Consider the following 16,647-nt stretch of genomic DNA (forward strand, 5'->3'; position numbering starts at 1 on the left):
AATTTTTACGATTTCATAGATATTTCTATTATTTATGACATTTTTTGCTAATTACTAGTAATTTATGATCATTTGTGGTAATTTATAAAGATTTTTGTAAATTTATCACATTTTTTTTTAAATTACTGGCAATTTTTTGCTAAATTCTACAAATTTATGGTAATTTTTGTTTATTTATTTAACTAAAAGATTTAAACAACACTCATCAGATTACAAAAATTCAAACAACAAAATTTTTAAATAACAATAATTTAAAATAAATATGCAACCGTATCAAAACGGAACTTTAAACGAAGGCAATTTGATTAGCAAAAGAAAACACTCAAAGCACAAATTCATCAACTAGCATAGTTAACAACAATAATTTTCATTTATACTTATTACTTTTTTATAGCTATTAATAATTTTAATTAAATTTTTAAATTTGTAAATTGATAATTTAATTTACTATAGCTATTAATTTTTAAATTTTATAATTGTTAATTTATAAAAATGATTACTCTTATTAATAGTACTATTAATAACAAAAATATTTTTGGTAATATTAAAAATAGAAATAGTTAATAAATATCATTGTTATTAATAGTAATATTCATTAATATTAATAATTAATAAAATTAATATCACTAATTATTAAAAACAATAATAATTTTTGGTTTCTTTTAATTAATCATGAAAGTATTTCATTATTTTTGTACACAATTAATAACACCAATAATTTTAATAGTTATTAATAGCACTAATTTTGGTATTAATAAAATGAAAATTGTCAATTAACAAAAAATAATATTTGCTGATACTTTTTAACTAATCATGAAAAAAAAAATAATTAATGTTGTTAATATTTATAAATAAAAATTATTTTAACAATAAATTCAAATTTAATAATTACTAAAATAATAAATTTTTGGCATTTTTCATTAACTATTTTTATCTACTGTTATTATATTTTAATATTCAATAATTATTGCTAATTCTACTAACTTTTGGTAAATTATTGTTTATTTTGGTAATTTTCAATAAGTTCTGTTAATTTCCATAATTATTGAATTACTGAAATAACAAAAATTAATTTTAACAAAATTAGTAAATAACAAAAGTTCTTTTAAAAATTACTATTATTATTTTTAATTATTTATTATTATTATTATTCAATAATACTTGCTATTAATACTGGTTTTCTCAAAATTAATAATTATCACCTAATTAGACCAGTGATTCAAAAATTATAGATAATTTCGTAGAATTTTTAAAAATTACTGCTAATTATTAGTAATTCATGAATCGGATTAAGATAAGCATCTGGACCGGAGTCGATCGGATCAAGAAAACGGTACGAACCGTGCAGGAAAGGCCAAATACATGGAAGATTGGATTCGGTATTTCGGTATCGGGTGTAGAGTGGATTGTATCATTGTATAAACCCAAACCTTTAAACCCTTCTTTTTGACCCAGTCAAAAGCTACAGTGGTCGCTCGACATGGCGAAAATAGTAGCAACACAGAGGCGTTGTTTTCACTTTTCACCGTGTTTCCACAAACGACCCACACCCACATACTTCGGCAAGACATACCTAGGATGACTGTTCCCTGCCCCTGTTTTTTCTGTACAACTGAGAGAAAATTGCTATGTTTCGCCCCTGTTTTGTTCTGTAAAACTAAGTGATAGTTGCAGCGGGAAGAAGTTGAAGCCAGAACTTTTTGTGTGGTTTCCTGTTATACCACGACTTAAAATCATGAAAGATTATGACCCTATTTACTTGGGGTGGAAGAGATTAGAGATGGAGAGAGAGATGCTGAGATAGCAACTTAAGAGAGGTGAAGTTGCTGAAGTGGGCCTGTATATGCTGAGATGTCAATATGAGAGAGGGAGAGGAGACCGGTGAGGTGGCTTAATGAGAGAGCAAAACAGACTATCAAATTGGGGTCGAGAGATGGCATGTTCTATTTTAGTAATTGATGGAGGGTGATTTGGCCCAACCTCGCAGCACAGGTACACGTGGGCGTGACCTTGCTCAAACAGTGACTCAACATCACAGCACAACGAACGCAACCACAACTCGGAGGGAAAGTCCCACCGAGCTCAACTCGGCAACTAGGCGGGTAAGCCACTCGCCGGAAGCCACCTTACCCGCACCTCCACCCCGGGGTTAAGGCACTTCGGGGGGGTCCCAAGTTCGGGGCACCCTGACCTCTCTAAAGGCCCGAGCTCCCCCAATGGACCTCGGGCCCCTCCCAGACAGGAACGCACCGATCCATCTCTAGACACCTTGAGGCATGGACACCTCGGGTCAGGCAGCTCGACATAACTTGATACGGGCAGCTCGTCACTCAAGAGATAGCCCGACTCAGGGTAATTTGCAGAAGGGTAGCTCGACAAACCGCAGGAAGGCTTTCTGCCCAACCGTCGTACCCGACAAATCTGTGGACAGCAGACATGTCCCTCGTCAGAAAGCACCGCGCTTGTCACCTTCACTCTTAGCCTTCGTTTTCCCTTTGCTTCCTGCACAAAATACTGACTTAATCATCGGAGTGTTCTCGCCAGGCAAAACCCCGGGAGTTCTTCTTCCTCTTCGTTCCAGGTACCTCTCAGGAGCCACGTGAGTGCCAGCTAGGAGTGACCGGATCGCGCGACATCATTTGCCGCCGTATGTGGGAATACGCTTCAAAAGGCCTTTCTCTCTAAACTCTCACAGTTCTCTTCTTCCTTGAAAAAATTCAGCGCTAATGGCTTCCTCTAGTAACGTCGGACGAAGCACGGAAATGGATAACTCCAGGGAACAACCCCAGCTTCCTACTGTCTATATCGGACAGTTCACCGTCCCCCTCTCGGCGGACGGAATCCCCAGCTTGAATGTGCCTCTTACAGTGGCACCTGTCGTCATCCCACTCCCTGTTACAGTCGGAGGGACGTTCACCGAACCTTCGGTCGTGCCTCCGGCGGCCGGCCCGAATCAACTGAAGGACTTGATGCAGTGCATGCGGGCCATGCAGGCCCAAATGCAACAGTTCCGGCAACTTCAACCCTACCAACAACATGTGCTGCACCAGGTCTCCCAGTATCAACAACAGTTTCCCCAGCTGCCTCAACCTCAGCTTCAGCAACCGCAGTTCCCGCCTCGGCACCCAGCCTCGCAGCAAGCTAAGTCTCGCCGCCAGAACGAGCACCCCTCTGACCAAGGAGAGGCCCCTCAAAACCTCCCAAAAAACCAGGCCTCCCCCGCGACAGACGAGAGAGACCGGCTACCCCGGTCTCGCCGCGAGCGGACAGGTCGGGAGGACCTCAGCTCGCCAGCTCTACATCACCTCGGCAGTCGAAGTTTGAAACCCCGATCCTTGAGAACCGGTTCGAGATCCTGGCAACAGACTCCAAGTAGGACCCCTCTGTTCGCAACCATCACCAATAGACGGGGCTACTTCCTGCACAAACCGTTCCGGACAGCGTAGAGGTGAGCAGCACGAACGCCGAGCCCACCAAGAAGCAGAGACGTCGCCGCCGAGCTCGCCGATCTGTTACCCGTGATTTGCCTGAGCTCGGGGGCAAAGAAGAGGTAAGCTCGGCCGAAGTCAAAGCTCCCCTCCTCTCAGTTCCATCCCCCCTGTCTTTCGAACTCCTGGCAGTCCCAATGCCCAAAGACTTCAAACTCCCCCCTCTTGACAAGTATGACGGGTCGTTTGACCCGAATGATCATGTTGATGCCTTTCAGTCACAGATGCACCTGGCGATAGCCAGTGAGTCATGCATGCACGTGGCCTTCTCCACTACTTTTAGAGGAGCAGCCCGCACATGGTACCGGAACTTAGCACCTAGGTCGATAAGAAGTTGGGTGCAGTTCGCACAAACCTTCACGTCCCACTTCGTCACTAGCAAATGGTGCCCGCGAACTGAAGAAAGCCTCCTCAGCATAATGCAGAGAGAGGGAGAGTCCATCCGGGGCTATATCAAGCGGTTCAACGATGCCTGTATGCAGATACCGCACCTGGACCCCGCCGTACGCCTTGCAGCAACCAAGAAGGGCGTGACACACAAAGAGTTCAAATGGCACATGGTCGTCAACCAACCAGCGACCATAACCGAGTTTCTGAAGCTCGCGGACAGGTTCATAGCCACCGAAGAGGAGATCACCAAAAGGGCGAGAGCGCACCCAAAAAAAGAAAGAGGGAAGGAGAGCTTTCCAGTCAAGGGGACAGCCGAAAGAAAAATGATACAACTCGGGGGGCAAAGTCGGGTCAATTATTCCGAGCTCCTGTAGCGGACCGAGCTGATTACACCCCACTGAACGCGAAGCGGGCCGAAATCCTGATGGCGATCAAAGACGCCCCGTACATGAAGTGGCCACCCCGTTTGAGGGGGAATCCCAATAAAAGAAATAAGAATCTGTATTGCAGTTTTCACAAAGATCACGATCACAGTACCGAGAGTTGTAAAAACCTCCGCGATGAGATAGAGGAGCTCATCCGTCATGGATATTTGAGAAACTTTGTACAAAATAATAATAATAATAATAATAATAATAATAGTAATAAAACAGGTTGGCAAGGGGAGCACGGCAGGGATGCTCCCGAGTCCAGTAGCAGGCCGGCTGAACAACCGCAGAGGCAGCCTCCGGAGGAGAGGCCTGTTCGGGGGACCATCCACATGATAGTGGGAGGTTTGATTGTTGCGGGTTGCACTTCAGCAGCAGCTCGGAGTTAGTTCATGAGGTCACCCGGGAGGAGCAAAACCCCCCAAAGCGGCCAAGGATGGAAGACTCAATTTTCATCACAGAAGATGATGCGCGAGGGGTCCACTATCCCCACGATGACGCGCTCATAATAAAACTAAGAATCAACGACTTTGAGGTCAGGTGCGTACTCGTTGACTCAGGCAGCTCAGCCGACATCCTCTTCAAAGCTGTGTTCGACTAGCTTCAGTTGCAGAGAAGCGACCTAAAGCCTACAAACACTCCTTTGGTGGGCTTCAGCGGAGAAGAAGTCCGGCCCCTTGGGAAAATAACAGTACCTGTGGAAGTCGACACATGGCCTTGTGTGGTCAGATTCAAACATGACTTCCTGGTGGTCGCGACCCCCTCCCCCTACAATGCTATAATAGGTCGACCGATCACCCATGTCCTACGGGCGGTGGTCTCCACCAACCATCTGGCTATGAAGTTCCCTACAGACTTCAGTGTGGGGGTAACGCGGGGCGACCAGCTCGAGTCCCGCAAGTGCTATGTCGCCGCCCAGAAGGGAAAGACCAAGGTAGTCGACGACCTCGAACTAGAGCGACCTACGGAGCAAGGCGAAGAACAAGCCGCGCCCACAGAAGAAACCGTCACAGTCCCAACCTCAGCGGTAGACCCAGCTCGGACGCTTCAAATCGGCGCTTCCGTCCAGGAACCTCTATGATCCGAACTGGTAAATTTCTTACTTCAAAATTTGGATATTTTTGCATGGTCTGCGGCAAAGATGCCCGGTATAGACCCCAAACTCATAACTCACAAGCTGAATACTGATCTTGTAGTTAGGCCCGTTAGACAGAAGAAACACAACCTAGCCCTGGAGCGGTGGAAAGCGGTCGACGAGGAGGTCGAGAAGCTCCTTGTAGCTGACTTCATAAGAGAAGTCCACTACCCGAGCTGGGTAGCCAACCCCGTCCTGGTAAAGAAGGCCAACGGCAAGTGGCGCATGTGCGTCGACTACACCGACCTGAACCGGGCTTGCCCAAAAGACTACTTCCCGCTCCCCAGAATTGACTGCTTGGTGGATGCAACCTCAATGCATGAGTTGCTAAGTTTCTTGGACGCCTATTCGGGCTATAACCAAATCAAGATGGACCTGGCGGACAAAAAAAAGACTGCCTTCACCATGGAATTCAGCCTGTACTGTTACAAGGTTATGCCCTTCGGGTTGAAAAACGCAGGGGCAACCTTTCAAAGGCTTGTAAATAAATTGTTTGTGCTGTTAATCGACAAAAAAGTAAAATGATATGTAGACGACATGGTCGTCAAAACTCAATTCTCACATGAATTAATACAAGATTTGCAATCTTTTTTTGAAATTCTGCGTAAGTTTAATATGAGACTGAACCCAAACAAGTGTGTATTTGGTGTGATCTCGGGCAAGTTCCTAGGATACATCGTTAACCGGCGTGGCAGTGAGGCCAACCTAGATAAGATTAAGGCCATTTTAGATATGAGACCACCCCAGAAGTTGAAGAAGGTTCAGAGGTTGAACGGCTGCATAGCTGCCCTAGCCGCTTCATGTCCAAGTTGGCGGACCGCTGCCTACCGTTCTTTAAGGCAATTAAGAGCAAAGGGTTCGAATGGACCCAAGACTGCTAGCTCGCATTCGACGAGCTCAAGAAATACCTCGCTAGTGTGCCGGTCTTAACCCGGCCCGAGGAGGGCGATGTTTTAGAACTGTACCTCTCGGCGAGCGACGAAATGGTAAGCTCGGTACTAATAAAGGAAGTAGATCGGGTCCAATGACCCATCTATTATGTTAGCAAAGTATTGCAGGGAGCAGAGACGAGATACCCGGAGATGGAAAAGCTAGCATACGCACTGATAATCGCAGCTCGGAAGCTCTGCCCGTACTTCCAAGCCTATACTGTTATCGTCCTCACCAACGAACCTCTAAGGCAAGTCTTACTTAAGCCTGAGGTCTCTGGTCGGTTGACGAAGTGAGCCGTAGAGCTCAGCGAGTACGACCTCCAGTACAAGCCGTGAACTGCCATTAAGGCCCAAGCCTTAGCAAATTTCATCGCCGAGTGCACGTTCAGCTTCGAAGCTCCTAGGCCGGTTGAGCACGAGGTCCCTAATTCGGGTGAGCTCGAAGCTCCCAGGCTGGTTCAGTCTGAGCCCCGTGAGGTAGTATCCAGTGTGGCATCTCTCGTAGCTAGGCCAAGCGCGAGTTGGGATGAGGAGCCCTGGATCCTTCATGTAGATGGCTCCTCGAACCAACAGGGCAGTGGTGCCGGAATAGTTCTACACGGCCCAAGTGGTACGAAACTGGAATACGCGCTACGCTTTGAGTTCGTGGCATCTAACAATGAAGCAGAGTACGAGGCGTTGATAGCTGGACTAGCCTTAGCTAGAGAAGTAAAAGCCAGGCACATCGTTATCTGCAACGACTTTCAGCTCGTGGTCAATCAGGTCACTGGCGAGTACGAAGCTCGCGAGCCGAGCATGGTCGCCTAATTAGCCAAAGTTAGAGAGGCCCTGCTCAACTTCCAGTCACACTTCATCAGACAAATCCCTAGGTCGAAGAACGCTGAGGCCAACGCCCTGTCCAGGTTATCTAGCACCAGCGACATCACCATGAGAACCGTATACATAGAGGACCTGTCTCGGCCTAGCATTCTCAGGGGGGCAGAGGAGGTCGCTCTTGTCCTTCAAGTAGAGCCGAGCTGGATTGACCCGCTCGCGAGCTTTTTGCTACACGAGACCCTCCCTGCAGATCGCAATGCAGCTAGAAGGGTGCAGCGTTAGGCAGCCAAATAAGTCATGATAGACGAGCGGCTATACCGGAGATCTTACACGCTCCCCTACCTGCGTTGCTTGCGACCTACCGAAGCCGAGTTCATACTCCATGACACTCATGGGGGCCTGTGCGGTGGGAACTTGGGGGGCAGGGCCCTCACCCAAAAGGCACTTCGACAAGGGTATTATTGGCCAACAATGAAGGAAGATGCTATTGAGCTCGTCAGAAAATGTGATAAAAATTCTTTTGGAAGAACATCGTGTGCTGCTTCGGATTACCTCGGGTATTGATTTCCGACAACGACAAGTAGTTCGAAGACATCAAATTTCAAGACTGGTGCCGAGACATGAGAATCCGACAGAACTTTACTTCAGTCGCACACCCTCAAGCAAGCGGTCAAGCAGAGGTCACAAACAGAGCCATCCTCCACGGATTAAAGGAACGATTGGACCAGGCTAAAGGATTGTGGGCAGATGAACTACCCAGTGTCCTATGGGCATACCGGACCATGACGAAGACCGCCACGGGAGAAACACCCTTCAATCTCACCTACGGCACCGAAGCGGTGATTCCCATAGAGATCGAAGTGCCTACGCTACGATTAGAGGCATATAGTGATCAGACAAACAAAGATGAGCTATGTACCAACCTCGATCTACTCGACGAAGTAAGGGTCCTCGCGTACATCAGGACAACAGCCTACCAGCAGAGAGTAGCTCAGTACTATAACGCCAGGGTCAAGAAGCGGAATCTCCGCGTTGGCGACCTGGTCCTTCGTAAAGTTATGGTGCCTGAGCCCGGCGTTGGCAGCTCAGGTCCAACTGGGAAGGCCCTTACCAAGTGAAACGAGTGCTCGGGGAAGGAACGTACGAGCTCGAGACCCTCGAAGGGAAACAAGTACCTCGGGCATGGAATATTGTCAACCTAAGACAATACTATCTATAAGAATCGAGTAGGCCATGAGCCACTCCCAAAGCCTAAGGACCAGAATACCGAGCTAATATGACCTCGGCACAATAGGACCCAGTCGCTTCTATGGCATGGGCAGACTCCGAGAGTGAGCCACGAGCCACTCCTCCAGCCTAAGAGCTGAAACACCGAGCTAATGAAGAAACCCCAGCAGCATACAAAAATGAGTTACCCCATTAGCATGAACTAAGTACTTGCAGCGCCTGAGGTGCAGGCGGCTCGGGCATGAACCTTACAACAAATAGCCCGCCCTAGTGCGCAAAGAGTTGGACCCATTAAGGATAATAGACGGCAACCTACCTCGGGTGCAGACTGGTCGGGCATGCGCCCTACTATGTCCCTCACCCCAACGTACACAAGGCTACCCCTACTAAACAGTTCGGGGCCACGATGGCCGTTAAGGAACACCCACTTCGGAAGTCCAACTCGATAGGTTAACAGCTTGGGGTGAGATAACCGTTTCGACAAAAATGAATTGCACAAACTTTTGACAGATGGAAAAAATTTCTTCATTGCAGAAAATTCATTACATAAATTCCATTAAGAACGTTTTGATTACAAGAAAGAAAAAGGGAGGAGATTAAGTTACAAATATAAAGAGCAAACTACTTCGGGAGCTCGTCGCCTCTATCAGGGACCTCCTCAGGGATAGTATCTGGACCAGCATCCTCTGCTTCATCTTCGGCGCCCTCATCTTCAGAATCATTGTCATCTTTTGACCGACGCACGATGTCGTCAGTGATCCGCGAAGTAGTGATGGCGCTCGTGTCCAGCTCGGGGTAGAGGTACCTGATCAGCCACCGACTAAGCTTGAAGCCCTTACGGTAAGCCTCCGTCATCACGTCGTCAAACCTTGAAGAGTTGACGTAGTCAATGACGGCCTGAGTCTTGGCATCCTTGAGAGCACCCTCGAAGATTGCAGTCTTCTCTCTTATGTCTTCCTAGAGGTACCCCACTTCATGTTCCAGCTTCCCCTTCGCCTCCTTGAGGCCTTGCACTTCGAGCTTCAAGGCATCCCAGTCAGCCTTTAGGCTGTTCACCTCAAGCCCTAAGGCCTCCTGACCGACTTTGAGGCCGTTCACCTTGGCCCTCAGCTTGTCTTTGTCTCGGGCCAGCTCCCCTTCTCTACCATTAACACCTCGATGAAGCTCTTTTGATTCGAGGCGTCACTCTCCAGGTAGTGGACCTGACAGCGGGCTGCCCTCAACTCAGTATGGGCTGCGCGAGATGATTTCTCAGCCTCCAGAGCCCGCCTCAGGTGCTGATCTGATTGAAGGGTCAAGGCGGGAATGGCGGTGTTCACCTGCAAAAGGGGAACCGGTCAAGAGGGAAATCAAAAAAAAAGAGGGGGGGGCGAAAAGAGAAGAAAGACTCACCACCATAGTATGAGTGGCAGCTCGGGCGCCGAGCTGACTAGGAGTGAGTTCAGCCCACTCGCTGACCTCCCCCGGGTATGCAGCCATCTTGCTCTTCTTCAGACTACACTGGGGGTTCAGGACGGTTTGGCTCCCCTGACCCTCCGAGCTGGAAGCCGTCATCTCCACATCACGAGTGGAACTCTCAGAGGCATCAGCGGCAGCTTCGGCAGGATGAGCCCCGACAGCAGCAGCATTGGCCTCGGTAACGCTTTCACCAGCAGGTCTGGTGGGCTTGGCAATAGGCTCGGTGGGCCTAACAGCAGGTTCCGCCATCACCTCGGGCCCCTTAGGCACGGCCCCTTCTTCCAAGTCGACGACAGGCGCGGCTACCACCTTTGGCCCCGAGGCAGAAGTCTGCGGAGGTTAGGGCTCGACTGAAGCTCGCGGGGACTCAACGCGCGCCTTCTTGGCTACGCGTTTCTTCCTCTTCATCTAGCGGAAGAACTTCTGGTTGTTTATTCTCTCCGCCTCCATGGGACCTGCAGCGAAACACGACATCAGCAACCCGAAGTAAACATATGAACAGAAAGCCAAAGTGGAGGAAAACCTACCTGGGCTCAAGCTCACCTAGATGAGCTTCTCCTCAGAAGTGAAGTCTTTATAATTCAACCCGAGCTGAGCCAGTGACTGGAGCACCTTCTTGGTCTTCCTGTTTAGGATGACACTGGGGTCTTGAACGGCTATCCTCCAATCGGTGGGGAAGGGCCACCCCGTACTACTCCGGACTACGAAGTAGTCCCGCTTCCAAGCTGGGACTTTGCTCGGGAGCTTGTGGATGAGTTTGAAACCTGGGCGGGGGGACAGGTAGTAGGATTGCCTGTGCCCGGGGAGAGCGCCCGAAGCGCTCTTCTTTGTAGCCAAAATTGTACTGAGAACATCTAAATCTATGGAGAGGGAACGATCAAAGCAAAGAGAGATGGACCCACCACATTCCGTATGGAGTTTGGGTGGAGTTGGTCCAGGGTGATGTTAAAGTGTACCAACACCTCAACGATCAAAGGGTGAAGAGGAAGTTGGAGCCCGACTATCAGTTGCTCCCTGAAGATCACGATCTCGTCAGGACCGTGCTCCCATGGGAAGTTGCCGGTGGGAAGGATATATGAGTATTCCTTAGGGAGGTGGAAACTCTGTATGAGGTCCTGGAGCCTCTCCGAAGTCATTATAGAAGGCCCGAACTGATCTGTTTCCGACCTCGGTGGGAGGTGGACGCCAGATGACCCGAAGCCACCCGTACTTCGGATGGCTAGGCAGCAGAGGAGTCACCCCGAGCTGAGGTACCCACCTCGGGCTCGTTGATAAGGCTGTCTACACTAGACGACATAGCGAACTAAAGGGAAGAAACAAATTTGAAAAGGGGAAGGAAGGTCAGGGGGACTCACCAAAAGAAACGCAACCGGACTGGGAGAACCGGAAGACCCGAGCTAAGAGACCTCCGGCGTGAGCTCAAACGCTAATGACGAGAGCTTTGTGGCGAAGAAAATGGCCAAGGGTCCCCTATTTATAGCCAAAGCTGCGGGTTCCTCAAGGCGAAAACGGTTTAGCGCATTTTTGACGTCTGCGAAGTCCAAATCGCGTGAGATCCGCGCGTAATCCAGACGCGACTCGAGTCTTTTATTATTAAACCGGATGCTAGACCGGTCCAGCTGGACGGAGCGCGCAACAAAGCGGCATGAATACCAACGCCAAATCCACCCGGCGCGCCATGACCTCCCCGCGCTAGGTCATTGTCGCCAGTGCAGGGAGTGGGGGGCAATTGATGGAGGGTGATTTGGCCTGACCTCGCAGCACGGGTACATGTGGGCGTGACCTTGCTCAAACAGTGACTCAGCATGACAGCGCAACGGACGCAACCACAACTCGGAGGGAAAGTCCCACCGAGCTCAGCTCGGCAACTGGGCGGGTAAGCCACTCGCCGGAAGTCGTCTTACCCGCACCTCCTCCCCGGGGTTAAGGCACTTCGGGGGGTCCCGAGTTTGGGGCACCCTGACCTCTCTAAAGGCCCGAGCTCCCCCCAATGGACCTTGAGCCCCTCCTAGACAGGAACGCACCGATCCATCTCTAGACACCCCGAGGCATGGACACCTCAAGTAAGCGAGCTCGGCATAACTTGCTACGGGCAGCTCGTCACTCAAGAGATAACCCGACTCAGGGTAATTCGCGGAAGGGTAGCTCGGCATACCGCAGGAAGGCTTTCTGCCCGACCGTCGTACCCGACAAATATGTGGACAGCAGACATGTCCCTCGTCAGAAAGCACTGCGCCTGTCACCTTCAGAAAGGTGTCTCGCACCTGACAGGCACGTACCCTGCAATGACGGCCCCGCGCGTGCCACCTCAACCTTGCCAGTAACGGCTGTGGCAAACTGACAGTGGCGGTTATACCTGCCCTGTCAGAAGTAGAGGGCCTGAAGCAACGGAATTCAGTTATAAGGGGCTTATTCTCAAGGAACAAGGTATCTTCGAATCACCTGCGCAATCTTCACTCTTAGCCTTCGTTTTCCCTTTGCTTCCTGCACAAAATACTGACTTAATCATCGGAGTGTTCCCGCCGGGCAAAACCCCGGGAGTTCTTCTTCTTCCTCTTCGTTCCAGGCACCTCTCAGGAGCCACGTGAGTGCCAGATAGGAGTGACCGGATCGTGCGACATCAGTAATATATATAGATTGCAATAAGAATGTAAGTCGTTAAGGTGAAAAGTTGATTAGGAGATGTTTAAAGATGGATAATTTGGATCGTACATCAAAATATCTAGATATTATTTTTTGGTCCAAGAATAAGTTATCATCTATTAATTTTGTTTTAGATAATATGTCTAATAAATTGAATTATTGGAAACTTTCTAATTTATCTCAGTTGGGAATATGCATTTTTTTTTTTTTGAAATCTATTATTCAAGTTGTTCCTAATCATATAATGTTAATGGAGCAACTTCCTAATAAAGCTAATGATCAGAGATAGGGTTTTAATAAAAAATTGGTGGAAATTTAACAAGAATCAAATCCATTTATTTGGAGTAATTGAGAAAATATTTGTTCTCCAAAATCTGATCATGGCCTTGGTGTTAAGAAAGCTTAAGAAGTGAATAAAGCATTTCGGTGGGAAATTGCTTGGAAGTTTTTAAATTCTCAAAATGCATTATAAGTTTGTTTGTTAGACTCAGTTTGAAAAGAGTAGAAATATAAATATGTACAATACAAATACATAAAAAATAATACAAATAATACAAATTGAGCCTTAAGATGTAACCATTTAAATAATAATGAGTTATAACCTTTTAGGATGTTGAAGAACTCTTCTATGTTTTGAAAATCTCCTTGTAGGACCTTAATGAAGATCTTTCACTAGGTTGGAGCTAAGGTCTTTAATAATTCTGGTTTTAGTGTTTGTAATGTCCCTTGGGCAAGAATGCACGATTAGTTTTTTGCTCGTGTGGGTCCGAGTATTCATGAGATAGAAATCTGAAAATTTGTAATTTGGTGGGGCCGCGACAATGGTTCTTGGGATGAGAGTTGTTTGAGAAGTCTTTTTTATGATAGTGTTTTGGGGTAGGGGTGTCCATGAAAAACCGAATTGAACTGATCGGTTTGGAATTTTAGAAAAACCGAAGGATCAGTTCAGTTTTTGGTTAACCTACAAAAAACCAGCAGTTAATCGAACTGACCATTATATATATTTTTAATATACGTCACATATTTTCTATATATTATATATTTATTATATATAAATATATACGTATATTATATTTATAATAATCTATTTATAAATATATTATATATAATTTATTATTTATAATATAGTATTATACATATATTTATATAATATATATTATAAATATAAAAAACAAAAAAAATTGAATAACCGAATCAGTCAAAAACCGAAACCGATGGACCGGTTAACCGATGGTACCGGTTCGGTTTCAGTTTGGAGAAATGGAAAAATCGGTACCATCGGTTCGATTCGCAAAATATGCCCATGGTTCGGTTAATCAAACTATAAACACCCCTATTTTGGGGTTAGTTTTAGTTACTCATATTTATAGGATGGAGAGTGGGAATTTATTTTTTGGGGCTCCTAATAGAAATGAGAAGCTCTGTTTGAAAGTGGTTGTTTATTTGTTTATTTTTTATGGTCTAAGAGAGCGAATCAATTTCCCCCTTCAACCTTAAAGTTCAGCTTCGATCAATGCAAGTCCGTGCTCAAACTGTTTGAACATCCTCTTGCAACTTTGCATTGGGAAATGTCTCCCCATGAAATAAAGCACATAAGTATGGAGATATTCCCAATGCAAGGTTGTAAAGGCTGTTCAAATGGATGTTACACTGACCAAAGCAGATCTCTAAACCTTGTGCCTAATTAGAAAAATCTAGATGCTTCCTATTAGACCTACATATAAATTGTTTCTTTGGAGCGTTGTTAGGAATTTTGTTTGTCTTTTCGTGGTTCTAATTGATTCAAAGTGTGCTTTTTGTAATACTAGTAATAAGGATGTTTCACTTATTCTTTTACTTGTAATTTTGTTAGGGATATTTGGTGGAACTTCTACGGGTGTTAGATTTGATGGTTTAAGATAAAATTATGTTGACGTTTTTCTTTTCAACATTCTCAGGTGTTTTTCTTTTAATATGGATAGAAGATTTTTTTTTTTTTGGTTGAGTTGTGTTATTTGTTATAATATTTGGAGTTTTAGAAATGATTTTGCTTTTAGGGCTGCGTTTGGAAATGATGTAAATAAGTGTAAATGCAAATATGTAGAATGTAAAATGGTTCATATAATTGCAAAATTGGGTTAGTTTTGCAATGACAAATTTATCTTCTTACCAAACAGATTTTTAGCTGTAATGGATGCAAATATGAATTCCAATAAAGTATATGCTTTTTTTTATCAAAAGCCTACTTGAATGTAAATTTACTTCTTTTTTATTGATATACTTTTACATCTTATTATCAATGTAAATATGTGTTGGTTTGTCATTTGTCAATGCATAAATTTAATGTTGTCAAACACAGGTGATGTAACCGTTTTTGGTCACATACCATTTTTTGTGATGTATAAATTTTTTGGCTAAGTACCTCGTGTTTGACCTGGTGGTGACGTGCCTTGGTGATGAGCTACTTGGCGAACTCCCTCGGGGAGAACCACTTGGTGACGAATTGCCTGGTGATGCTCCCTGGTGGCGAACTGCCTAGGGGCGAACTGCTTGGTGGCGAACTGCCCGGTGGCGAACTGCCTGGTAGTGCTCCCTGGTGGCGAATTGCCTGGTGGCGAACTGCCCGATGGTGAACTGCCTGGTAGTGCTCCCTGGTGGCGAACTGCCCGGTAGTGCTCCCTGGTGGCGAACTGCCTGATGGCGAACTGCCTGATGGCGAACTGCCTGGTGGCGAACTGCCTAGTAGTGCTCCCTGGTGGTGAACTGCCTGGTGGCGAACTGCCTGGGGGCGAACTGCCTGGTGGCGAACTGCCCGGCAGTGCTCCCTGGTGGCGAACTGCCTGGTGACGAACTGCCTGATGGCGAACTCGTCACTTGACTTGCTCCTAGGCGGCCTGCAACTCAGAGGATGGTGGAGCTCCCTGGTGCAGCGCAACCCGACTACCCTCCGCGTGAGGTGATTTTCTCTCCTTTGTAGACGGCGGGAGCTGAGGGACCTGCGGGAACTGAATCAGAGGACCCGGGGGTATTTTCCCGGCGGGGACTCTCCGATGCCTAAGTTAGCATTCTGATTACAGAGAGCTTGGAGAGAAATGAGAGAGCTAGAGAGCGGGGGTTACCATACTTTTTTTCTCCCCCCTGGCTTTGGGGGTCGGAGTCCTTATATAGTGGTGCCCTCGCGGGTTAGGTGGTTGAAAAGCTTTCAAATGGTAAGACGTCATATCCTGTCAGAACCGGGGTACGGTGATGAACTCCTCGAGGTTGTCAGGCTGGCGCTTGTGCTAGGCGGCCAGGTCGACGCCTGGGCCAGGTTGTCAGGTCGACGCCTATGTCAGTCGGCGGGTCGGTGTCCGGGCCAGGTTGCCAGGCCGGCGCCTGTCTGTCGGCGGGTCGGTGTCCGGGCCAGGTTGCCAGGTCGGCGCCTATGTCCGGGCCAGGTTGTCAGGTCGGCACCTGTGTCAGTCGGCGGGTTGGTGTCCGGGCCAGGTTGCCAGGCCGGCGCCTGTGTCCGGGTCAGGTTGTCAGTTTGGCGCCTGTGTCCGGGCCAGATTGCTAGGTCGGCGCCTGTGTCCGGGCCAGGTTGTCAGGTCGGCGCCTGTGTCCGGGCTAGATTGCCAGATCAGCGCCTGTGTCCGGGCCAGGTTGCCAGGTCAGCGCCTGTGGCAGGCTGATCCGGCCAGGTCGCGCAGGTCGCGCCAGGCCAGCCAGACCGGTGCCCGGGGGGGACACCAACTTGGTAAGTTTTTGCCTGGGTGCTTGCCTAGTTGTCACGAGGTGCCACGTGTCGCAATTTCACTGGAGGGCCAAATCTGCCCTCATCAACAGGCAAAAGTGAACCGGAGTGCAAATTTACCCTGAACCGAGATTTACACTCTATTTGCATCGTTTCCAAACGCAGCCTAAGGGGGTGTTAAGTGCAATTTAGATATTGCTATTTAGAAAAGTTAAATCATCTTTTCAATAATGTTTATTTTGTTGAGGGAAGAATTCTGATATGAAGTCGTATTGATGGGGAGATGGGATTTTATGGTTTTGTCTGTCATCTAATTTGGGGTGTTTTGTGGCTGTTAAAGAAAATATACTTTAAGGGCCGTTTTAGAGATGGAGCTGAAGGCTACCGTGGAGGCTATTTTGTTTACTAAAGAGTCAGG

Source organism: Nelumbo nucifera, chromosome 3 (assembly GCF_055504915.1).
Source record: "Nelumbo nucifera cultivar China Antique chromosome 3, China Antique-T2T, whole genome shotgun sequence".
Classification (NCBI taxonomy): Eukaryota; Viridiplantae; Streptophyta; class Magnoliopsida; order Proteales; family Nelumbonaceae; genus Nelumbo; species Nelumbo nucifera.